General features: G+C 41.8%; 1 pseudogene; it reads right to left on the bottom strand.

Annotated features, from left to right (window-relative positions):
• LOC102494284 (iron-sulfur cluster co-chaperone protein HscB, mitochondrial pseudogene) overlaps nucleotides 1-8,678 on the bottom strand; it is a 9,826-nt pseudogene extending 1,148 nt beyond the window's left edge.
• Between the last annotated feature and the right edge of the window lie 18,347 nt (nucleotides 8,679-27,025).

Below are 27,025 nucleotides of genomic sequence, written 5' to 3'. Positions count from 1 at the left end.
AAATCACCCCCCAGGGGGGATGGTCACGCCGCAATCCCTTCTCCTCCATTCTCCTCTCGGGATCTTGGGCACGCACGCACATGCGCCTGGCATGAGTTTTTTAAGCCACCGGGTCCAGGACGCGAACCGCGGTCGACCACGTGGGAGTCCAGCGACATAGCCATTACGCTAACTGCTGGTTCTCTAAGCTTGTCATTGTTTAAAAAAAAAATTTTTTTTTAAGAGACGAAATCAATGGCAATGTCTAGATCTTATTCTGGAGCCTTAGTCAAGAGAACAAATTATGTTTTTTTAATTAATAAGTAAAAATTGTATATATTTTTGATGTCTAACATGATGTTTTGGTCTATGCATACATTCTATTGGGTCGTCGGAAATGCATCATGCCTTTTCCAATGACCCAATAGAATGTTTCAATCAAGCTATTTAGCATATACATGACCTTACAAACTTATTTTTTGAGGTGAGAACACTTAAAATCTACTCTCAGGCTAGTTCAATGCTGCAATCCTCAAGCAATGCTGAATTCATAAAGAATATTGTGAGTTAAGTATCCTGGTCAACCTGCACATATTGGACATACGCCTATGATCCTAGCTGGCTGGGAAGACCCAGTGAGGCAGGGAAGGGATCATGATATGAGACTCTACTGAGGGTGCTCATTTCTCCCTTTTTCTATCTCAGTCTTTCTCACCCACATGAAAAAAAAATAATAATAATAACAGCAACAAGAAAATCTACTCACTTAGCACTTTCAAATATATTGGGTTGTCAGAAAAGTCATGACATATTTTTCAGTTTCTCTATGCAAAAATGACTTTTCTAATGACCCAATATAATATACTGTAGTTAACTATAGTAACAATAATCCCTTGAATTTATTCCTCCTGAAAGTGAAATATGGGGCCTTTGAGTAACATCTTCCCAGTCTCACAAACAAATTTTTTTCTCAAAAAGCAGATAACCAGGAAAATTGTATCTATTGGATATTTGGTTATATTAGAAAAGCATTCATTATTTAAGGTGTGAAAAAGTCTATCTTTTGGAGATATTTGCTAAAGTATGTATACATGAAATTATACAATGTCTAGCATATGCTTCAAAATAATTCACAGCAGGAGGTCTAGATAGAAAAGAGAACTGATTTGATACTCGTGGATGGGGACACAGCTGTTCATTATACCATTCATTTTATTTTTGAATTTATTGAAATTCTCTTAAACTTTTTAAAATTTCCAACACAAACATAACAAAAAGCTAATGTAATAAATGTGTGGTAAACATGGGTGCTGGACACACAATGCCTACTCTGCTCTCATGTTTAGTTATTATTATTTCTTTAAATTTGCTACGGGACGTGTGCACTTGCCAGAGAGACAGAGATGAAGAGAACGAGAGGGAAAGTGAGAAATCACCCCCCAAGGGAAATGGCCACACTGAAATTTCTTCTCCTCCATTCTCCTCCTGGGATTTTGAGCACGCATGCATGCACACCTGGTGGGCTTTTTTTAAGCTGCTAGATCTAGGACTTGAACTGTAGAGTTGGCCATGTAGCCACCTTCACCACCACCTTAACAGGTGGCCCAGTTTAGTTATTTTCTTTAAAACTTCTTGTGTTGGGCCCAGCTACATGGAGTCCTAGCCCTGGAGTCTTGAAAAACACATACAGGGTGACATATGTGCATGCATGTGTGACCAAAATCCAGAGAGAGTAGAGAAGACGGGATTGCAGCATGGCCATCTACCTGTGTGTGGGGGGTGATTTCCCTTTGCCCCGCTCCCTCCCACCAGCCCCCCATGAATACATGTGACCTATAGCAATTTTTAAAACACATAAACAAACAAACAAAAAACACCCTGTGTTGTAACCTGTATGACCCAAAAAGCAGTGTGATGCAGTGCTAGATCAGTATAAATGGGTACAATCTTTTTGGAGAGTAATTTGTAAATGGTACAGAATTGATTTAAAAATAAACCACTGGAAACAACACCAACATGTCTCCATAAAGAATTGGGTGACTATATTAGAGTAACTTCTCTAAAATGGTGCCACATATTGAATAGTCCCCCCAAAATTCACACATCGAGATTTAGTTACTATAGACCTAAGAGGGTTAACATTTAATTTGACCATGGTATTGAAAGGTCAAGACCTCTGGGAGGAGTTGAGGATTAAAGTCATTAGTGCAGGGCCCCTATAAATGACTCCTGGTGCGTTAATAAGGGAATAAAACCAGAACAGAGACAGTCAGAGACAGATGCATAAACCTCTCTCTGCCCTTTGTCCTACTGGAGACCCTGGACCTTGGACCTCCAAAGCAAAGGCTGAGTAAGCCTCTTTTATTTTTAAAAATTACCAAGACTCAGGCATTTTCCATTATTAGCAAAAGAACAGACTAGGACAAATGGGATACTCAGCAGTATCTTTTTTTTAATTATTTTATTTTATTTATTATTACTATTTTTTAATTTGACCAAACAAAGACAGAGAAAGAGACAGGGAAAGTGAGAAAGCAAGTTGCCAGGTCTAGGACTTATACCACAGTTGGCCATGTGAGAGTTCAGCGCCTTAACCACCACACCACCTGATAGTCCTGTCTTTTTTGCTTTCTATTTTTAATGAGGAAGTTCTATTTTTTCATCATAAAAATGTTTGAGACATATTTCTAAGTTAAAAATTAATGTTGGGACTGGCAGTTTGCATGGTGGTTAAAGGTTTGAGTCCTGGACCTGGTGGCTTTCTCTCTCTCTTTCTCTGTGTGTCCCTCTCTGATCAAATTAAAATAAATAAGTAAATAAAATAAAGCTTAAAAATTTCTTAAAAAAACAATTCATATAAAAGTTTATGTCAGAAAAGGATGTGAAGAATGATTTCATCTTAATGTATACATAAATACATTGTGTGTGTATATGTTGGCATATATACTGAAATTTTTTAAAGAATATATATTAAACTGTCAAATTTTCATTTTGTCTGTTATACAAATTTTAAAGTAAGTCAAATTCATAGTTATGTTAGTATTATTTTAAGATTAATTTTATATGAATGTACTAAGTTAAGAATTTTTTAAATGACCAATAAAAGATACAAAGATTATAGTAAAGACATTCCAGAAGAAGAATAAGGTGAGAATGGGGGAGTTTTGCTCTACCAGGTATTAAGACTTACTAAAACAAGGATAATAAATAACTGAAACTCTAGCAGTTAAGACTGTGAAATATTGATGCAGGGACAAACCCCGGACAAAGATGACAATGCTGGTCAGTAAGTGACACTGAGGTAAATGCTTATCTATACTGAAAATCAAAACTAGAGCCCTACAGAAAAAAATCAATTCCAGATAAATAAAAGAATTTGTGAAAGATAGTGTTTTAAGTTTTTAGAAAAATGTAAGAGCATCTCTTATGACCTTGGGATAAAAAAAAAGGATTTTAAAAATCAGTCAACAAAAGTGCATAGTATAAAGGACAATGATGAAATTAACATTAAAATAATAACTCTGCTTACCAAAAGAATAAAGACTATAAAAAGACAAGTCCCAAACTAGGAAACATATTTCAACATATCTAAAAAATGTATTGCCCAATAGACCAACTTAACTTTCTTTTTCTTTTGGAGAGGTTTTTGCTATAGGGTGCGTGCGCTTGCCAGAAAGTCAGAGACAGAGAGACAGAAAAGGAGAAATCACCCGCTGGGGGGATGGCCACACTGCGATCCCTTCTCCTCCATTCTCCTCTCGAGATCTTGGGCACGCACGCATATGCACCCGGTGTGAGTTTAAGCCATCGGGTCTGGGACTCGAACAGCAGTTGACTATATGGGGGTCCAGCGACATAGCCATTATGCCAACTGCTGGTCCCTCATCTGACTTTCTATGTGTGCATCTATATATGCATTTATGAATTCCAAAAAAATCAATGAGAAAGAGACAATAAACCCAACATCTCCATCAAACAGCCATCACTCCTTCCCTACTCTGAGGACTGCTCTGACTGGAAGAAAGTGCTTCCCTGATGGGGTTGAGCACTGAGAGGTTCCAGTTCTGCTTGCTTTCTGAGGAGGCTAGGGGGAGCGGCCAGTCAGATCTCAGTGGTATTTGTTTCCTAGGCTTACCATAACAAAATACCACAAACTGAGTTGCTTAAAACCACAATTCATTCTTCCCTCTTCTTTAAAGGACATCAGTTATATATATTGGATTAGGGCCTACCCCAATGACCTCATTTTACCTTGATAAGATCTTCAAAGACCTTATTTCCAAATAAGGCCACATTGACAGGTAGCAGGGGTTAGGACACCATCTATTTGTAACACCAGCATGATGTCTGCCCTGATCAGGTCCTAGGACCTGGGACTACTATAACCCAAAGGAAGAATAGGAGTTTTTTGCACAAGTCTCTTCTGAGCTCACTTAACCCATCTACCAGCCTCTAAGTGAATTCTATGAAAGCCATGTGATCCCAAGCATGACCTTTGAGCCAAGGATGAAAAATCGAGTTTTCAGTCTGTGATTCACTGGTTGTAAAAGTTTGTACATGCCATGCCCACTCTGAGCCTTGGTTTCTTCATCTGTACATTGGGAAGTGATAGTAGATACCTCAAAGATTTGTTAAGGTCAAATGGGATGATGTTTGTGGAAATGTCTGGTATGTACCCAGCGCATAGTTGGTTCTTAGTAAATATTAGTCTTCTTTCCCTCAGTTTCCAAGGGCTCCTCAGAGAGACAGGAAGCCCAGCTATGCCTCCCAGTGGCATGTAAGCCCCTCAAGGGCAGAGCTGTGTCAAGTATACTTCTCAATTCCTCCATGCATGATTCCTACAGCTGTCTCATCAGCGTCACAATGTCTAAGGCATGTGATCCCTGGGAAAGGTCACCATGACACCAAGAGAAAACCAGTCATCACTGGGGACACAGTGGGAGTCTCCACACTCATGTCAGGAAGCAAAGTCTTGACCCCAAAAGGAACTAAAAGGACAAAACCGGACTTCTCAGTGGGCGGCCAGCCATGTTCACGTTCCCTTTCCCCCTCTGTGGAGTCTGGCCCCATTGAGATTTGGGGATGTTTATTTTTTGTGTGTGGGAAAACAGAGTGGGATAAAATATTTCTTTGCGTCTGGAAAGTTATTTTGAGCTGGGCCAGCCGGGTGATGGTGCTGGTGATGGATGCTGGCTGACCTGGGCGGACCCATGCCTTCCGGCTTCTCTCCCTCCCAGGACCCAGAGTCCTGGCAGCAACATAGTCTATGGGAGTCTGGGTTCCAATCCCAGCCCAGTGACTCACCCTAGGGTGGTCTTGGGGAAGCCTTTGGTGCTGTCTGGACCTTCTCTCCCAAAAGGGGGACTGAGGCCTATGCTGCCCCCTCCTGGAGACTTGGACAGGGAAAATTAGATTATGAATGTGAATGTGTACAAACAACAGGACTACCACCCAGTGTCAGCTCAATATCTCAGCAGTACACGGGACTACCTCTGGCCCCTGGTGTCCCCACTCCCTTCCATCTCCATACAGTGGCCACACTAAACTTCTGGAAAACCAATCTGATACAGCCCTAAACTCACCTAACCTTTCACCAGCCTCTCACTGCTCCCAGAAAGAAGTCAACTCCACCTGTGGCCCATAGGCCCACCTGAGTTAGACCCCCTCAGCTTCAGCTTCCTTTTCCTTTGTGCTCTGAGGCCAGGCTGGCTTCTGTCCACTCAAAAACCAACTTGGTCACCCAGCAGTCTCCCATGCTTTATGATATATCAGCCTCACAATTAGCTTTCGGGCAAGTGTAACTCACAGGGCCAAGTGTGGGTCGGAAGCGATGTTTGCAAGTGTGCCAGCCACACAATAGGACCTTAATAAATGTTGGTTTCTTCCTTCCTTATGAACACACACCCTCTTTTCTTAACAAAATCCCATGACATACACATAAATCTCACTCCAGCAGCTGCTGAGGGTGAGCAGGAAAGTCCCTCCCTCACCCAGTGGAGTCAGGTGGCAGGAGAATGGGAGACTGAATTCATCAGAACCCTGCTTTCTAATCTATCCTGGCAGCCGCAGGCTGCACGGTACAACTGAGACAGGAGAGGACTGAGGCAAGGAACAGCCCAAACATCTGCAATAAAACAATAAAACCTGACGGGACAAGAGGTGGCTGAGAGACTGGGTCTGAACCATTTGGAACCAAGATGGTGCCTGGAATGCCTAACCTTTGAGTTCATTATGCCCTCACTGCACTGAGTTAGCATGTTAAATGACACTCCCACCTGCGCCATGACAATTTACCATGATAACGACGGAACTGCCTTAACACAGCTAGAAAATGGGAAAGATAGTGGTTCTAAGAGAACTACTGCCCCATTCCTAATCAGTCATAACTAAGCCACCCTTACTTAGCCTGGCATTAAGCCAAGCCACCTAAGCAGACAGACACACTGATGTTTGGGGCTGTCCTGCCTGTAGGGTAGCCCTTCTATCTTTCCTTTCAGGCCACAGTTCTCCCCTTCCTCTCGGGGCTTACCTTGAAGGAAGCAGCAGGCAGCAGTGGTAGCTCATTCTAGGCTTATTCCCTGATCCTGGCCACCGAGGAGGGAACAAGACTGTTCACCCACCTCCTCTTGCGGGCTGCTCTACCTATGGAGTAATCCACTCTACACTTTCCTTAATAAACTTGCTTTCACGCTCTCTGTCAAAAGCTCATTCTCTAATTCTTTCCTGTGCAAAGTCAAGGACACTTCCACCCTGGGTAAGGACCCACCCTACAGGTTACATCTCCCTAGTAACACAACTAGGAAGCAGTGAACTGAGCTCCTCATGTCTTCGATAGAGATGGGGTTCTGCAGGAAGAAGCCACTGAAGGTGAGGCAGGAGTGAGGCCAAGGAAAGGGAGGAAAGGGTTCAAATGATGAGTCTCAGGACTCTGAGGACAGCCCAGGTGGGCTGGAATGAGGGCAGGGAGGCATCTGGGAGTCCGAGAAGCTCCTGAATGCCTGTCCTGCAAACCCTCAAGGTTCCTCCTTTTGTCTTTTTTTCTTCTTTAGTTTCTGTTACAGGGCACATGTGCTGAGAGAGAGACAGGGAAGAGAAAAGAAGTGAGAAATCACCCCCCTGGGGGGATGGTCATGCTGCAATCTCTTCTCCATTCTGCCCTCGGGGTTTTGGGCACACATGCACACGAATGATTTTCAAGCTGCCTGGTCTAGAATTCAAACCGTGGAGTCAGCCATGTGGGATCTAGCACCTTAACCTCCACACCAACTGTTGGCCCATCTAGGTCCTTGGTCTTAAATATAGCCCAGGGGCCAGGAACAATGGCCGCTCCTGGAAGCTGATTAGAAATGCAGGCTCTCAGGACCAGCAGATGGTGTAATGGTTACATTGCTGGACTTCCACATGGTCACCCACAGTTCAAGTCACAGACCTGGTGGCTTAAAACACATGCCAGGCACATGTGCATGCATGCCCAAAATCGTGAGAGGAGAATGGAGAAGGGATTGTAACATGGCCGTCCCCCCTGGAGTGTGATTTCGCTTTCTGTCTCTTTCTCTCCAGCAAGTACATATGCCTTATGGTAAAAATCTCTCTTTAAAAAGAGAGAGAGAAATGCAGGCTCTCAGGCTCCACCCTAGACCATGGATCAGAATCTACATAGTAGCAGACTCCCGTGATTCACAAGCACATTCAAGTGCGAGAAGCACCAGTGTGTGACCCCGCCATTTTACAGTCAAGGAAACCAAGGCTTTGTTTGCTCAGTGAGGAAGGGTCAGTGCTAGGCCTGGAGGCTGGGATCGTCCACCCGGGGTCCGTGAACTCGTTTCTCCCTGGATGTGTTCAGCACAGACAGGGGATGAAACAGGAGTAGGAGAGATCTGGTGGGGAGACAGGGCCTGGGGATGAGTCCTGGCTCGATTTTCAATTCTAGGTATAATCGATGCTCTTTTATGATTTATTGACTTATTTATTTAATGCTAGAGGGTGTGCACACATGAGAGAAAGAGACAGAGAGTGAGAGAAAGAACCCCTAACAGGACCATCACCCCTAACAGGACCCGCCACACTACAATCCTCTCCTCCAAATTCTCCATCCTATTAGGGTCCTAGGCACGTGTGCATGTGCACATCCCATGTGTTTTCAAGCTACTGAGGCTGGGACCCAAACCCTGGGTAGCCATGTAAGATCGGTCTCCCTCTACACAGCACCTAACCATGTCTCTGCAGGGCTGCCTTCTATGCTCTTTAGGCTCAGTTTACCTTGTGGATCTTTGAGGTGGGCTATGGTGGGCAATATGATCAGGCAGTACGGTCAATCATATTTTCCCATAGTCACCTAATGAGGCAGTCAAGCCAAGCAATATCATCCCTGTCATACAGATGGGGAAACTGAGGCTGGTCAAGCAGCAGCTCACCTGGGGCTGGCAGCCCCAGCTGCTCTGCCCAGCCCAAGTGACTGAAATGTGCCCCTCACCCAGCCTTCCTCTTTCATGGTTCTTTCGGCTCCCATCAGTTATCAGGGCTGTGGCTCGGCTGACAGCCAGTGTGTGTGTCTGCTTTGATGCTTGGGTGCCCACATTCCTGGGCTGTGACGGTGAACAACCCAGAGCAAGGCAGGGGGTGCTAGGGGGTTCCGCTTGGCTGCGAGCCCTGGGGCCTGGTTGTCTGTGGAGCGTCAGGAGGCAAACCTCCCTCTCCATTTCACTGATAAAGGTGGGGCAGCTCTAGAGGCTGCTAGGCAGGCTGGAGAAGGTGTAGACTCAGTCAGGCCCTGAGGCAAGGCCCACCCATGCACACTGCAGGGCAGGGAGGATAAGACAGGCAGGGATGGCTGGGGGATCAGTGCTGACAAGGGGAGAGCAGTCTGAGCAGAAGACCGGAAAGCCTCACGCTGGAAACGCAGGCCTGGCTGGACTTCTGTCCACGCTGTCCCTAACTGGCTTCATTAGCTGTGTGTCTAGAAACAAGTCACTCATTATTTCTGACCCTCAGTTTCTTTCTTTTTCTTTTCCTTTTTTAATTTATTATTATCAGAGGGTGTGTGCACTTGCCAGAAAGAGACAGAGATGGGGAAGGAAGAAGGAGAGGAAGGAAGCACCCCAGTCAGGTGAAGTCAAGCCACAATCCCCTTTCCTCCATTTCTCTATCCTGTTGGGGCATGCACACACACACACACACACACACACACACACACACACACCTAGCAATGTTTATCAAGCCACCAGGGCTGAGACTCAAGCCACAGTTGGCAATGAGAGATCCTGTTATCTTAACCACTAGGCTATCAGGCTGTCCCTAACCTTTAGTTTCTTTATCTATAAAATACTTACCAAGGCACTTACACAGGAAGCCTGAAATGTAACCATTATAAAGTCAGAGAGATCTATGATTTAGTCCGAGTATTGCGCTGTATCAAAGAAGTATATATAAACAGGCAAATCCATTAAAGTCATTCTGTACTTGATTCTCTTGAACAGAAAAGTGAAGCTAAATACACAGTTCAAGCAACACTCCTAGAATCTACTTTCTCCTCCCAATCCACTTCTATCCTCTGCTTGCTTTGACTTCCCTCTTCTCAAACTCCCTAAAAAATTCTAACCCCATCCTATTCAGCTTTTTCTCATCTTCTCTCCCAACTTGTCTTTTCTCTAATACTTTATTATGTGGATCAGCTTGGCCTCTCATCCAGCAACAGGGAAAATGGGAGAGAGGAACTGCAGAGTTCCCTGTAGGGTTGCAAAAGGAGGACAGTCTTATATTGGTAAACTGAGTCATCCCAGTTATTACTTATATATATTTTTAGAGAGGTTTTTGCTATAGGGCACGTGCACTCACCAGAGAGACAGAAAGACAGAGACAGAAAGCAAGAAATCACCCACCCCCCCAGGGGGGATGGCCACGCCTCAATCCCTTCTCCTCCATTCTCTTCTCGGGATCTTGGGCACGCACGCACATGCGCCCGGCGTGAGTTTTAAGCCACCAGGTCCAGGACTCAAACCGCAGTCGACTACATGGGAGTCCAACAACATAGCTATTACACTAACTGCTGGTCCCACTTATATTTAAAGATGTTACAGAACAAAAATCATTAACATCCAAGCATTGAAGGGCTTGTCCTAATCCCTAGCCACTAACAAGACTCTGCCTTTTTCCTTTAGGTTCTTCCTCATCATACAATGAAGTAGAAAGTTTTACTTTGAGAATGGAGAATAGAGGTGAAAGGTGAGGAGAGAGGAACCAGATCAGAGGGTAGTATAAGGGGGGAATGACTTGGCAGAAGGTATTAAAGCTGTTTATTTCATTAATACAAGAGGAAGGCTTCACCATATACCATATAGTCAAGATGGGGAAAGCAAGAAAGAGTACTGCACTCAGTCTAACAAATAAAAGCCAAATAAACTACAAATCATAATCCTTCTTGAATTCCTCAGAGATCTGTCTGATCTACAGACAACAAAGTAGCCTTGGGCGGTGCACATGTGTTGAGAGCTCTAGTAGCTACTACAGGACAAGTACATGGCCCTCGACCCTTGCCAAGACACTTGCTCTCCTATGGAACAAAAACCTCAACCTGCTTGGGAAAAGGTAGTAAATCCTATTGTTCCGGGGACACAGGTAAAACCCCGGCACTGATGAGAGAATGACAGGAGAAAAAGAAACCATCCCAGGTCCAGAATTTTAAATATATGCCACTAGAAATCTCTTACTTGCAGAGAAGGGCAGGAAATCTTAGCCAGTACAAGACATCACAAATATAAGCAAAGATTGGTTTCCATGGAGAGAAGGTGCAGGAATGCTAAAAATAAATTAAATAAATAAAAAGTCCCTCCTTCCCCACTGAGGCCCAGGTTCACAGGGCCTGCCTAAGACTGAGGCTGATACTTAACAAAGAGAACACCTTTCTGAACCCACTACTAGTCTAGCAAGCACGAAGTTACAAGGCATATCAGTCTACTATTGGGAGAAGAGCAAGATGTGGAGAGAGAGCCCCTCTATGGTATAGGAGATCAAAGATGGCTGAGGCCTGGGGTCAGGGTGAGGAGGGGTTACTGAACAAAATCTTCCAGCATCCCAGTTCTAATCCTAAACACAAGGCCATCCTAGAGAAATTATAAGCCTGCAATGTAAATTAACAATAATTATAATAAAACCTAAACTCAACTCAATTTTTGATGAGATTTATTCAACTCCATGTCCGAATGACCTGACAGAACAGAAAACTTGTCTATTTCTAGGTGTAAATACTATTTGCCTCAGTCTCCACTGATCTATAAATGTCTGACATTCACTCAAAAATAAGAGATATATACCAAAAAGCTACAAACAATCTTTGATTGTCCAAAGATAAGACGATCAATAAATGCAAAGTCAGGGACCAGCCAGGTAGTATGATGGTTAAGGCAGCTGGATTCCACATAGCCAACTGAGTGGTTTGAGTCCTGGACCAAGTAGCTTGACAAACATACCAGGTGCATGTGCTGGCATGCCCAAAATCCTGAGAGGAGAATGAAAGAGAATGGATTGTGGTGTGGCCATCTTCCAATGAAGGGATGCTTTCTGACTTTCTTTCTCTCCATCTGTCGGTCTGTCTCTTTCCAGTGAGTGCACATGCCCTGTAGCAAATAAAATAAATAAATGCAAAGTCAGAGATAAACCAGATGTTAGAACTATCAGGAGGGGACTTTCAAGTAACAGTGATATGTTATATAATCCAGTGGGAAAGATGGATGATATGCAAAAACAATTGAAGGGGCTTTTAGCAAAGAAATGACCACTATAAGCCTGAGTCAAATTGGAGTCTCAGAAACAAAAGTCAAAGTACCAGAGATAAAGAATTTCAACAATAGTTTGTCAAAAGACTCCAAACAGCTTAGGAATGGACTAGTATACCTGAAAATGAGTCAGTAGAAAATGAACTTATATAAAACAAAAACAGGAACCAGCAGATGGTGTAATGGCTACCTTACTGGTCTCCCATGTAGTCGACCACAGTTCGAGTCCCAGACCCAGTAGCTTAAACTCACGCCGTGTGTGTGTGTGTGTGTGTGTGTGTGTGTGTGTGCCCAAGATCCCAAGAGGAGAATGGAGGAGAAGGGATTGCAGAGTGGCCATCTCCCCGAGGGGTAATCTCTCACTTTCTGTCTCTTTGTCTTTCTGGTGAGTGCACACACGCCCTATAGCAAAACCTCTCAAAAAAAAAAAAAAAAACTAAAACTAAAACATAAATAAGACAAGAGTCAAAATAAACAAAGAACAGAACAGAGAATCCATGAGCTATAGGACTATATCAAACAGTCTAAATAAGTGTACTTGGAGCCCCAGAAGGAGAAGAGACAGATAACAGACAACAGAAATCTTAAGTAATGGCTGAAAATTTTCCAAAAATATTGAAAAACACACTCATCAAACCACAGATCTAAAAAGCTAAGAGAACACAGAATCAATATTTTAAAAAGAGATAAAGCCTACAAAACCAAAAAATCCTAAATATTTCATATCCAAAACCAAAATATAAACAGAAAGTCTTAAGTCTGGAAGATCACCAGAGGAAAACACATCCAGCAGAATGGATGATGCCTTGGCGGAGGCAGGGGGACACATTAATGATAGAGGAACAAAGAGAGAAGTGTAGCACGTTCTTATAGGTAACTATGCAAACCAGAAGACAAGTGATACTGTCAGAGTAGTGAAAGAGAAAACAACAATAACTGTTATTCAAAAGTCTATTTACAGTAAAAAAAAAAATATATAAATAAATAAATAAAGTTTCTAGAAATAAAGGTAAAATACTTTTATTTATGTATTTTTTCCCCCAGTACTGCTATAGGGTGCTTGAGCTCACCAAAGAGACAGACAGAGAAAGAGAGAGGAAAAGTGGTAAGTCACTCATAAGGGGGATGGCCATGCCTACACAGTTCTTTTTCCTCCATTCTCCTCTTGGGATTTTGGGCATGCATGCACATGAACCCTGAGTGTTTTTCAAGCCACTGGGTCTGTGACTCAGACTATGCAGTCAGTCATGGGGGATCCAGCCTCTTTAACCATCACACCATCAGCTGGCCCAAGGAAAAATAAAGACTTTTTCGGACAAACAAAATCTGAGAGACAGCACTACCAAAAGATTTGACCTACAAGTTATTTCTTACCAGGATAAGAGTTAACAGTTCTGAAGGTATAGCATATGTATACTAAGATTGAACAAATAAATAAACACATGACAGACTATGGGGGCTAGATTTCTCACTGTTGGGGAGGGAAGTTACATATAAACAAAAGAAGGCTGGAATGGACAGCGTAACAGTAGATTAGAATCATGTCAATACAATTTATTCAATATAGATACAGATATAAACTTATAGTCTTGTTCAGTGGCTAGTAATGTCCTGTTTCTTAACTGAGGTGGTGGTTACATGGATATCTGATTTGTCACTATTCTTTAAATTGTATGTATATTTTTATACTCTTTTTTTTGGAGAGGTTTTGGGCACATGTGCTTGCCAGAAAGACAGAGAGACAGAAAGTGAGAAATCACCCCCCAGGGGGGATGGCCACGCTGCAGTCCCTTCTCCTTCATTCTCCTCTCAGGATCTTGGGCATGCACGCACATGTGCCTGGTGTGAGTTTAAGTCACAAGGTCCAGGACTCGAACCGCAGTTGACTACATGGGAGTCCAGTGACATAGCCATTACATCAACTGCTGGTCCCTATTTTCATACTCTTCTATATATTATGAATTTGAAAAAAATTTTAATTGAGTGTAAAAGTATCTATAACTATTACTCTAGCCTTTTCATAGATACATCAGCTAGCTGACCTTTAGAGACATCTAGCGCTACCCTTTTTCAGCCCCACAATTACTGGAGACAATGTTAGTGTCACTTAGGCATGACTTTCACCTACTTCTTCTAGCAGTTATGCCTAGCTCCTACTGCCACTACTTCTATTCTTAGTATTTGCCCCTGGCAATTATCTCTGACCTGGATGGCTCTTTTTCAATCAATCATGTGATGAGCACCACTCTATAAACTATTAATACCACAAAGATAAAGACAAGAAATCTTGTCCTCAACAAGCTATCATACATGATCATGATTGTGATGATGATGATGATGGTAATGATAACTGCCGTCTTCAACAGTGCAAAGTTGTGTATTGTGGTTTAGAGTTACACAGCCCTATGGCCAATTACATTGAGAATATTTCCATATGCTTATTGACTACCTGTATACCATCTTTGGAGAAATGTCAGATCCTTTACTCATTTTCAGTGGGTTATATTTTTTATTGTTGAGTTCTAATAATTCTTTGTATATTCTGAATATTATACTCTTACCAACTATATGAGATACAAATATTTTCTCCCAATCTGTGGGTTCTTTTTACTTTCTTGATTGGGGTCATTTGAGAGACAAAAGTTTCTTAATTTTGATGAAGTCAAATTTATCAAATTCTTTATTCTAGATTTTAATTTTGAGAGCATATCTAAGAAACCACTACCTAATTTAAAGTCACAAAGTCACAGAAATTTACACTATAATAAGAGTTTCAAAGTTTTAACCCACATATACATTTTTAATCCATTTTGAATTAATTTTTGTGTTAGTATGAAGTAATGGTCCAAATTCCTTCCTTTGTATATGGATATCCAATTGTCTCAGCACTAATTCTTGAAAAGGACAAAATATTATTTTTTCTTTATTCATGATAGGGTGCATATGCATGCATGAGCAAGAAAAAGAGAAAAGGAGAGATGAACAAACTTCAGAGAGTCTGGTCATGCCACAGTCCACTTTCTTCCAGCCCATTAGATCCTGCGCACTTGCATGTGTGCCCAGCATGTTTCAGACCAATCCAGCAATTCAAACTGTGGTCACCATGTGGGATCTGGCTTCTCTTGAGAAGTGCATGATCACTGTGCCACAGAGCTGGATCAATGATTAATTTTTCAAATACTGACTTTGTATCCTACAATCTTGATAAACTCATATATTAATGCTTGAATTCTTTTAAAAATAGTTTCCAGAGACTTTTCTTCATACAGGATCTTCATTTGTGAATAAGGACAATTTTACTTTTTTCCTTTTCTATCTAAATGCACTTTGTTTTTCTCTCCATATGACATTGGCTAGAAGTTTCAGTACAATGTTGAGAAGTGGCAAGAGCAAATATCCATAATTAGTTCCTGATCTTAGGGGAAAAGCATTCACTATCTCACCAACAAGTTTGACGTTAGCTGTGGAGTTTTTTGTTGATGACTTTATCAGGTATAGAAAGCTTCTGTTCGCAGTCTGATCAGAAAGTTTATTAGGGACACGTTTGGTTAATTTTTTCTTGTATTTATTCAGAAAATCATGTTTTTTCTTGTTAAGTTTGTGGACTGCACTGGTTGGTTTTCAAGTGAGAAGCAAACCTTACATTCTTGGGATAGAGATATTAGGCTGTAGTTTTTTGGTAGTATTTTTGTCTGGTTTTGGTGTCAAGGAAGTACTCTCTATGAAATACATTATTTTCTTCTCTTTCACTTTCTAGAAGAGTTCACATAGAATTCACATTACTTCTTTCTTAAATGCCTGGTAGGATTCAATAAGGAATCCATCTGGGCTTGGAGTAATCTATGTGGGAAAGCTTTAAACTATAAAGTTGTCTATTCAACTTTGGGAGAGGCAGCAGTTTCTTTCACTTTTGGAGCCATCTTAGCTATAGATACAGAAACAGATACTTTCGTATATACTTTTTGAGTACTGGACATTCCTGTATTTATATGAATATTCTTGAACTTTGTTCTGAGATGCAGTTAAATTACTTGGAAAAGACTTTGTCCTTTCAGTATTCCTTTAAGATTTGTTAGGCAGGACTAGAGCACCATTCAGTCTAAGGCTTACCATTACCCACTTATTATTGCCTGAGGTAAAAAACAAAAACAAACGAGAAAAAAACAAAACAAAACAAAACAAACCTTCCACATACTCTACTCAACGTCTTGTAAACTATTAAGTTTTCCAGACTGGTGGGAACTGGCACTATTCTTGACCCTGTATGAGTGCCAGCTAATATTTCCTTTCATCTTTCTTGGTGGTTCTTTCCTCAGCCTTGGATAGTTTCTTCATATGCATGCAATCATTTCTGCTGTATATGCAAGGAGTATCTGCAGATGTCAGTTCTCTCCCTGTGACACACTCTTCACTGTGGAAATTTGCCCTACACATTCTATCTTCCTTGGTCTCTCTGGACTCTTAATTCAGTCTTCTCATTTCTGGGAGCTCACCAGGTTCTGCCTGGGCCCTCCTCCTTGTGCTGTGGCATGGAAACTCTCCCCTCTGCTGATCACCAAGAGCTATAGCATGTGGGGATCCATACAATGTAGGCTTTGCCTTGCTTGTTTCTCATCTCTCTATAATCACTTCTTTTTGCTTTTTACTGTTTGATGTCCAGCATCTTAAAAACCATTGTACTGGGACCAGCAGAGAGCATAATGGTTCCGTCACTGGACTCCCACATAGTTGATTGTGGTTCAAGTCCTGGACCTGGCTTCTTAAAAACTTACACTACGGGGTGTGTGCATGCATGCCCAAACTCCTGAAAGGAGATCAGAAAAGGGATTATGGCATGGCCATCCCTCCGGGGAGGGGGGTATGATTTCTCACTTTCTGTCTCTCTGGCTAGTGCACACACAATGTATATATATTAAAAAAAATCTCTAAAAAAACAAAACCAAAACCATTTTATCATATATTGTTATTTCAGGCAGAAGAAAAAGTCCAGTCACTGTTATCCATATTGGCCAGAAACAGAAGACCATGACCTGAGGAATTAATATTTAGTCATGTTTGCCAGTTCGAATGATCTAGGAGAGAGGGAAACAGAGAAGGAGATGAAGGAGAGAGAGAGAGAAGGAGGGGAAAGAGATGACACCAGAAAGAAAGGAGACAGTTTCAAAAGCAAAATCTTTGAAAAAAGAAATCTGAAAAGCTATAATCTTGGTCAGGATACACTCTTATAAAAATACCAGAATAATTTCTATTGTGAAAGTCACTTACGTGTGGGGCCAACAGCTGGTGTGGTATTTAGGGGCACTGAACTCTCGCATGATTGACTGCAGTTCAAGTCCCGGACCTGGTAGCTTGCTTTCTCATTTTCCCTTTCTCACTCTCTCTCTACCTCTCTCACTGTCCCTCTCTGGTCAAATAAAAAATAAATCAAGTTAAAATAATTCTTTTAAAAATAATCACATATATGGATTCAGATGTAAGGTCAATAGAAACAGCAGTGAGGAAATGTGCCTATCTGGATTCCCCAAGCAGGTGCTTAGCCCAAGAGGTGAGTGCAAGTAATTCATTTAAGAGGGGATCCCAGAAGTACTATTAAGAGAATGGGGAGGGACCAGCAGATGGCATAATGGTTAAGACACTGGACTCTACTGCAGTTCAAGTCCACGCCAGGTGTCTATGTGTGCATGCTCAAAATCCCAAGAGGAGACTGGAGGAGGAGGACTGTGGCATGGGCATCCCCCGGAGGGTGATTTCTCGCTTTCTAACTCTCTGTCTCTGTCTCTCCAATGAGTGTATGCACCCTATCGCAAAAAAATCTCTCAAAAGAAGAGATTGGTGAAATGAGGCAGAGAGGAAAAGGCAACAATTAATGAAAATATTACAGAGCAAGTAACCACAATGGCTAACTGAGGCTTACTATGGGGGATTGTGCCTCAGAGTAGTCCCAATTTCAGGGAGCTGGGGTGTTTTCACATTAGCTTCCACCAGCCCCTGGTTGCCTGGAGAGCAGTCATTTCCCAGCACTTTAGTACCTTCGATGAGCAAAGCAGCCCCAGCACTTGAAGAAGGCCCTCACGCAGAGGAGATGCTGATAGGCCAAGTCCAGCCACCTGCCCCAAGACAGAAAGGCTAAAAGAGGAGATGGGTAAGCACCAACATCACCTCAGCATATGGTGGTCATTGCTGCCACTGACCACAGTATTTCATCAACACAGTGTGAGGAGAGGCATCATCTGTAAGGATTTGAACAGAGAAGAAATGTCAATCTCAGGGTGTCCCAAGTGAGACTCTATAAGCCCTTCATGCTACAGCTATTGGTGATCGCTCTCATTTGAACTCAGATGCACACAAGTGTGTTCACATGTAACCATTTTCCCCCATAGCCCACCACCATGCTGAGAGTTCATGACATCCAATGGGAGGCAGCAAGAAACAGCGAAGTATACTGAGCACAGCCGTGTAGGCTGTATAATGTCAGGAACTGGTTTCCCAGTTGGCAAAAAGGGTGCTGACTCACTTCCCAGGACTATTGTGAGAATGAAGAGAAACGGGGACCATGAGGCCACTTTATAAACATGACAGCACTGTGCATCTGGAGGAATTACCAGCAGCAGCCATCTGGTACCTGCGCGATGTCCCAGAGAAAACGTGGTTAAAGAGAAGTTCCCAATAAAACCCATCCAGGATGATAAGAACACTTCTAGGAAGTCAACTAAAAATGATACTCAGGCTGTGGTCTGTAGTCCAGCAGCACTGATATTGCCTAGGCTTTTGTTAAAAATAAAGAACTTAGATCCCAGCTCAGAAATGAATCTGAATCTACTGGATGAGATTCTGCATTTTAGTAAGATTCTCCAGCGACTTAAAGGTACACTGAAGCCTGGGAGTACACTGGCCCTTGTGCTTAGGTCATGGTCTACCTCTTTCCTCGCTTAACCCTCTAATGTCTGGGCAATACAGCTGCCTCTCCCTTAGACTCTGAGCTCCAGTCCAGATCTGCACCAACAAGAAGCTGCACATGCCCCAGGTAACAACAATGAATCACCCCCTCCTCTTTACTCGTCTACCAAGAGTCTATTCTCACTGCTGAGCTGGAAAGTTATTATGTTCATCATGATTCTGAAGAATCATATTCAGAAAAGTATGATGCATTTTTGAAATTTACCATCCAAAATGCTTAAAATTAACAACAACAACAACAACAACAATGTCCTGTTGCTTGATTTATTTAAACGGTTGCAATCCGGAAAAGTCGTCAGTGCAAAATGACTCATTCCCTGAGGGTTCTGAATAATATTCAAAAATCACCACCCATGGTTTTCCTGCACTTTGAAGTGACAGAACAAATGACAGCAGAGATGGGCACTGTCCCCTGAGTCCAGAGTGGATGATACACAAATATCTCACAACAATAACATCCTTGTCTAAAAACAACCTGAAATAAGGATGTTATTTCTGGGATCTACTTGTGTTTCAGTCAGTAAGCATTTGTGCACCTGTGGGCAAAGACCTACGACCAAGGTGGTTTACACAGTTTTGCTCAGTTAATCAACAAACTTGTTGGTGCTTTCTCCATGACAAGCCTTGTTGAAGATGAATCCAGCTCTCACGGTAAAACCCTCATGGAACAAAAATTGGGATGCTAAGTGAGAAGACCCATAAATGAGATATAGATGAGGAGGCTAAGGAGGAAGAGTATGAAAAAGTCTTTCAGGAAGTGACTTTGGAGATTAAGAATGAGAATAATAATAAATGAAGGTAGATACACCACATGAGCAGGCAACAGCCTGTACCAGGTCTAGAGGGGGAAAAGGCTAGCAGAGTTCTTCTTCCAGGATGACAACCATTTAATGCTATGGAAGAAAACAGCAAGTCAAGTAGCCCCTCAGACCAAATAACAAATTATGGGTAACACACAGATCTTGAGACTGCCTTGTTGGCATTGGGGGGTATAACAGCCTATGGGGAATTGCTTGGATCTCATTACTCCCTAGCCATCTTCCACCCAATCTTTGGGTGTTTTACCTGTTTTGTTCTCCATACTTTTGGTCATATATTAAATGTTTATCCATTTCCAACCTCAGCTCTGGGGCTGCCTTCTTGAAACCTTCATCCCACTCAAAAATCTAATCTTTTCTCTCCTCATCACAGTGAATGCCATGGACAGACAGGAACAAGGCAGAGAGATTCAGAAAGAAAATAGTCAGGGGACTGGCTGGTAGGGTAGTGGTTAAAAGCAGTGGATTCCCACATGGCCGACCATGGTTCGCATCTAGGACCTGGTGGCTTTCTTTCTCACTTTTCTTTCCTGTCTCTGCCTCTCTCTGGTCGAATTAAAAAATAAAAGTAATGAACAAAATTAAATAAATATATCAGTTCAATTGTTTGGGACAACTTGAGGCTGATGTACTTTCAGGAAATCCAGTCAGGGATATCCCAAGGTAGGTTCTGATGCAAGCAAGAGATAGTGTTGTGGATATGTATTTCAGAGAGGTCAGAAAGTTGAAGCAAATACATCTGCACACCTACTTGCCTCTGTTTATCTTCTTCCTCTTCCATTATACCTAGGCTTTTGTTAAAAATAAAGAACTTAGATCCCAGCTCAGAAATGAATCTGAATCTACTGGATGAGATTCTGCATTTTAGTAAGATTCTCCAGCGACTTAAAGGTACACTGAAGCCTGGGAGTACACTGGCCCTTGTGCTTAGGTCATGGTCTACCTCTTTCCTCGCTTAACCCTCTAATGTCTGGGCAATACAGCTGCCTCTCCCTTAGACTCTGAGCTCCAGTCCAGATCTGCACCAACAAGAAGCTGCACATGCCCCAGGTAACAACAATGAATCACCCCCTCCTCTTTACTCGTCTACCAAGAGTCTATTCTCACTGCTGAGCTGGAAAGTTATTATGTTCATCATGATTCTGAAGAATCATATTCAGAAAAGTATGATGCATTTTTGAAATTTACCATCCAAAATGCTTAAAATTAACAACAACAACAACAACAACAATGTCCTGTTGCTTGATTTATTTAAACGGTTGCAATCCGGAAAAGTCGTCAGTGCAAAATGACTCATTCCCTGAGGGTTCTGAATAATATTCAAAAATCACCACCCATGGTTTTCCTGCACTTTGAAGTGACAGAACAAATGACAGCAGAGATGGGCACTGTCCCCTGAGTCCAGAGTGGATGATACACAAATATCTCACAACAATAACATCCTTGTCTAAAAACAACCTGAAATAAGGATGTTATTTCTGGGATCTACTTGTGTTTCAGTCAGTAAGCATTTGTGCACCTGTGGGCAAAGACCTACGACCAAGGTGGTTTACACAGTTTTGCTCAGTTAATCAACAAACTTGTTGGTGCTTTCTCCATGACAAGCCTTGTTGAAGATGAATCCAGCTCTCACGGTAAAACCCTCATGGAACAAAAATTGGGATGCTAAGTGAGAAGACCCATAAATGAGATATAGATGAGGAGGCTAAGGAGGAAGAGTATGAAAAAGTCTTTCAGGAAGTGACTTTGGAGATTAAGAATGAGAATAATAATAAATGAAGGTAGATACACCACATGAGCAGGCAACAGCCTGTACCAGGTCTAGAGGGGGAAAAGGCTAGCAGAGTTCTTCTTCCAGGATGACAACCATTTAATGCTATGGAAGAAAACAGCAAGTCAAGTAGCCCCTCAGACCAAATAACAAATTATGGGTAACACACAGATCTTGAGACTGCCTTGTTGGCATTGGGGGGTATAACAGCCTATGGGGAATTGCTTGGATCTCATTACTCCCTAGCCATCTTCCACCCAATCTTTGGGTGTTTTACCTGTTTTGTTCTCCATACTTTTGGTCATATATTAAATGTTTATCCATTTTCCAACCTCAGCTCTGGGGCTGCCTTCTTGAAACCTTCATCCCACTCAAAAATCTAATCTTTTCTCTCCTCATCACAGTGAATGCCATGGACAGACAGGAACAAGGCAGAGAGATTCAGAAAGAAAATAGTCAGGGGACTGGCTGGTAGGGTAGTGGTTAAAAGCAGTGGATTCCCACATGGCCGACCATGGTTCGCATCTAGGACCTGGTGGCTTTCTTTCTCACTTTTCTTTCCTGTCTCTGCCTCTCTCTGGTCGAATTAAAAAATAAAAGTAATGAACAAAATTAAATAAATATATCAGTTCAATTGTTTGGGACAACTTGAGGCTGATGTACTTTCAGGAAATCCAGTCAGGGATATCCCAAGGTAGGTTCTGATGCAAGCAAGAGATAGTGTTGTGGATATGTATTTCAGAGAGGTCAGAAAGTTGAAGCAAATACATCTGCACACCTACTTGCCTCTGTTTATCTTCTTCCTCTTCCATTATAATGGAAGAATTCTGCACCTTTACTACATCCGTTCCCTCCCATTATTCAAGGATAGTGCCTAAGCAACTTGCCTGTCTCATCAGAAGTCCCTTACGTTAAAAAAAAAAGTGTGTGTGTGTGTGTGTGTGTGTGGCAGACCAGCAGATGGTGTAATGGATACATTGCTGGACTCCCATGTAGTAACTGTGGTTCAAATCCTAGACCTGGTGGGTTAAAACTTACTCCAGGTGAGTGTATGTACATGCCCAAAATCCCAAGAGGAGAATGGAGGAGAAAAGACTGCGGCACTGCCATTCCCTCTGGGGGTGATTTCTTGCTCTGTCTCTCTGGCGAGTGCACATACCCTATAGCAAAAATCTCTTTAAAAAAAAAAATCAGGGTTGGCCGTGGAACCTAGCCTAGTAGTCTGATAGTTACAGGAATCAGATCCTACACAGCCAATGATAGTTCGAATCCTGACCCTAGAAGCTCAAAAATCACACTGGGCCTGTCTGCATGCACACCCAAAATCCTGACAGGATGGAGAAATAGAGGAAAAGGAATTGTAGTGTGACCACACCCCATCAGGGGCTGCTTTCTCCCTCTCTCTGTGTCTCTCTGGTACTTAAAAACAAAATTCTTGACCACTAGCCTTACTAACTGCCTCATTTCTCTTCTCTTTATGATGACTCACTGAACTATCTATAATCTCCATTTCTAATTCTCTCCTTCCACACTCCTACCATTTTTCCCTAACTCCACCTAAGCCACTCTTCCCAAGGTTGTCAATGACTTTCATGTGGCTAACCCTGAGTCCTCATCTTTTCAGACTTAGCAACGGAAACACTTCATTTATTTATTTATTTATTTAGGGGGAAATTTTTGCTATAGGGCATGTGTGCAAACCAAGAGACAGAGAGAGAGACAGACAGAAGGTGAAAAATCACCTCTCAGGGGGGATGGCCATGCCTCAGTCCATTTTCCTACATTCTCCTCTTGGGATTTTGGACATGTACGCACACACACCCAGTGTAAATTTCAAGCCACCAAATTAAATTATGGTCAACTACGTGGGAGTCCAGTGATGTAACCATTACGCCATCTGCTAGTACCATAAACACTTTATGTACTTGTTTCCAAAACACCACTATCTCTTGCTTTATCTACCATCCTCCTGGCTCCTCCTCTACCTATTTTCTGGTTCTGTCTCATCTTCCTGACCCATATGTGCTATGCTGCCTAGGGCTTAGTCTTTTTTTTTTTTTTTCCATTTTGTTTTTCGTGTTAATTTTTAATTTGACTAGAAGGAGACAGAAAAAGAGGGAAAGTGAGAAAGCAAGCACCAGGTCTGGGATTTGAACCACAGTTGGCCATATGTAAGTCCAGCGTCTTAACAACCACACCACCTGCTGGCCCCAGTCCTTGTATTAATACTTCTTTTCTATCAGGGTACTTGATTTCTCCACTTGATGCCTATTATACCTTGAATTTAATACTCTCAAAACTGAGCCCTTGATATTCTACATTCAAATTAGTTCTCAGTCTTTTTTTTCTTTTTTTAAAGTATTTTATTTAACTTTATTTATTTAATTTTAATTCGACCAGAGAGGGACAGAGCAAGAGAGAGAGAGCGAGAGAGAGAGCAAGTTAGAAAGCAAGCCACCAGGTCAGGGACTCGAACCATGGTCAGCCATGTGGGAGGCCAGTGCCCCTAACTACCACGCCACCTGCTGGCCCCAGTTCTCAGTCTTTTGAATTTCAGTTAATGCCCATTCTACTTTTCTAAGGTGCTCAAGACAAAAACCTTGCTGTTGAAAGTGAAGTCAGCAAAAAGGCAGAATCGGCAGCTCTCAGCTCCTGTTCCCCAACAGAAACAAAAAGCAGAATTTTTCAAAACTCTGCAAAACAGTAAAAAGTTTAGAGCATCATGCAAACACCAAATCAAGAAAAAGGCAACTTCCTAATTGTAGGATGGGAAACAGGAACTGGGGTGACCTGGGACTAAAGGGAGCAGGAAAGGGGGATTTATTGTCTAATGGGTACAAAGTTTCACTCAGGGTTGGTGAAAATGTCCTGACAGTGGTGATGGCTGCACGACAGTGGGAACAAACCATCACTAAACTATACACTTAAAATGGCAAGGTTTATGCTGTGTATACGTCAGCACCTTTTAAAAATGACAGAAAAACAAACTGTAGGAAAGGTCTGTGGCACTCTTTCTAGCCCTTGCTCTATTCTCTGGATTGGCAGCAGTCTTGACGATGTTACACCACATTCCCACTGTGGGGTCCTGGTCCCTGGGTTCTAGAAAGAGCAGAACAGACTTTATTCAGAAATTATTCAGAAGGTCACTTTAGCCAGTCGTGGGGCTACATGAAAGACTGACGCAAGGCACTCATCTCTGTTTTGCCTTAACTCAAAACTTACCCAGGCCAGAAAAGCACCAGATCATACTCTAAAATATTGTAAGGGTCCAGCCTGGCGGCACAGCTGTTAGCAAACTGAACTGCAGCACTAGAAGCCACGTGGCCAACTGCAGGTTTGGATCCTCAAGTTGCATTGAAAACACGCATGCCCAGGATTCTGGTGAGCTCAAGGGGAAAGGGTATCAATCATGGTGGCATGATGAGACGCTGTGAAGAATTCTTCTCTCTCTCATGTGTGTACATGTTCTATGATGAATAAATAAATTTTAAAAATACATATAGTGAGGTTAGCAGGTGACATGGTGGTTAAGGTGCTGGACTCCCACATGGCCAAAGGTGGTTTGAGTGCCAGACCTGGCAGCTTTCTTTCTCACTTTCTCTCTCTCTCTCTCTCTGGTCAAATTTAAAAATAATAAATAAATAAAATAAATCATCATTAAACACACACACACACACACATATAGAGTATACTTATGTGTGTGTGTGTATATATATATATGGAGAGAGAGAGACAGAGAGAGAGTATGTGTGTGTATTGTAAAGCTTACAACCAATCTGTGGATACCTGAGGCAAAAGATTTGGGTTGAGGCATGTAATAGAACAACACCTCAGCCTGGGAAGAAAAGTCAGAGTTCCTCTGGAAAATCAGGACATTTGAAAACACCTGGTATAAGGGGGGGCTTTAGAAAGCTCACTCAATAAGACTCAAGATTTCACCTCAGGGTGGACTCTGGGTTCAATGAAAGTTTGGGCAAGTGCTGAAGGAGGGCCAGAACACAGAGACAATGTCAAAAACAAACAAACAACAACAAAAAACTCACAAGGAGAGGAGCATTTGTTTGTTTAGCTTCTGGCATCCAAGAAAATCTGTCAAACAATAAATACAAGCAAAGAAGAGAGACTTCAGTGACCACACACATGAAAAGCAATACAATTTATGAAAAAATAATTAGGGGGCCTACAGGTGGCATGGAGGTTAAGGCTGCTGAATCTCACATGGTCAATAACATGGTTTGAGTCCCAGATCCGGCAGCTTGAAAACACACCCAGCATGTAGGCATGCATGCCCAAAACCCCAAGGAGAATGAAGGAGACGAGATTGTGGCATGGCAATCCCTCTAGGGTGTGATTTCTCACTTTCTCTCCCTTCTTCCTACACCCAGTGAGCACACATGCCCCGTAGCAAAACTAAATAAATATATACAAAATTAAAAAATAAAAGAAGAAATAATTAGGAAAAGTCACTAGGCAAATGGACTACAGCCTTCAACGATCAACCAACCAAACAAACTCACAGAATAACTTGGGAAAGGGTTTAAAAGACAAATGTAGAAAAATTATAAATTTGTTACTCAGCACATAATGCATTAAAAAGTAATTTATGACAACATAAAAATGGGGTAAAGCTAAATAGAAGCCATTTTTGTTTCTGTTTTTAAGGTTTTTGCCATAGGGTATGTGTGCTCCCTGGAGAGAGACAGAGGGAAAATGAGAAATCATCTCCCAGGAGGGATGACTACACTGTAATCCCTTCTACTCCGTTGTCCTCTCAAAATTTTGGGCATACATGCACATATACCCAGCATGATTTTCAATCTGCCAGTCTAGGATTTGAACTATAGTTGGGCATGAGGGAATCCAGTACTTTAACTGCCACTTCACCTGCTGGCCCTGAAGCAGAGTTTTTATATGCTATTGATGTTAAGTTAGTATCAGTTCAAACTAGATGGCTATACATTTAGAGTGTGTAATATAATCACCAGGGTAATCACAAAGGAAATATCCAAATATCTTAAAAATTACACAAAAGGAAGTGAGAAGAAAATCAAAATATTTTACTACAAAAAAATGAACTAAACACAAAAGAAAGCAGTAATAAAGGAAATAAGGGATAAAAAAGGTGCATAAAATACAGATGCTCCTCAACTTATATCCCAATTAACTCATCATAAGTTGAAAATATCAAGTCAAATATACATTTAATACACCTAACCTACCAAACATCAGAGATTAGCTTAGTTACCAAATCCATGCTCAAAACACTTATACTAGCCTATAGTTGGGCAAAATCATCTAACACAACGCCTATCCTATAATAAAGGATATCTCATGTTTTTGACTTAATACTCAAATAAAAGTTAAAAATAGAATGGATGCATTAGTACTTACAGCACAATTTCTACTGAATGTGTATCACTTTCACACTGCTGTAAAGTCAAAATATCCTGAGTTGAATCATCTTAAGTCAGGAGCCCTATATCAAATAATAGAAGTTAGTCCTTCCTTACCACTAATACAGTAAGTGTAAATGAATTAAACTCTTCAATACAAAAGCAGGTAGAGATTGGCAAAATGGATTGTTTTTAAATTGATCTAATATGCTGTCCATAAGATCATTTTTGACCCAAAGATACAAATAGATTATCAATAAAAGGATGTAAAAAGATATTTCATATAAATGGTACCTGAAAGAGAGTTGGGATGGCTATACTGTAATCAGACAAAAT

The sequence above is a fragment of the Tupaia chinensis genome, unplaced genomic scaffold (assembly GCF_000334495.1).
Source record: "Tupaia chinensis unplaced genomic scaffold, TupChi_1.0 Scaffold000047_1, whole genome shotgun sequence".
Lineage (NCBI taxonomy): Eukaryota > Metazoa > Chordata > Mammalia > Scandentia > Tupaiidae > Tupaia > Tupaia belangeri.
Note: the sequence above shows the minus strand (reverse complement) of the source record. Positions and strands in the feature narration are given on the sequence as shown.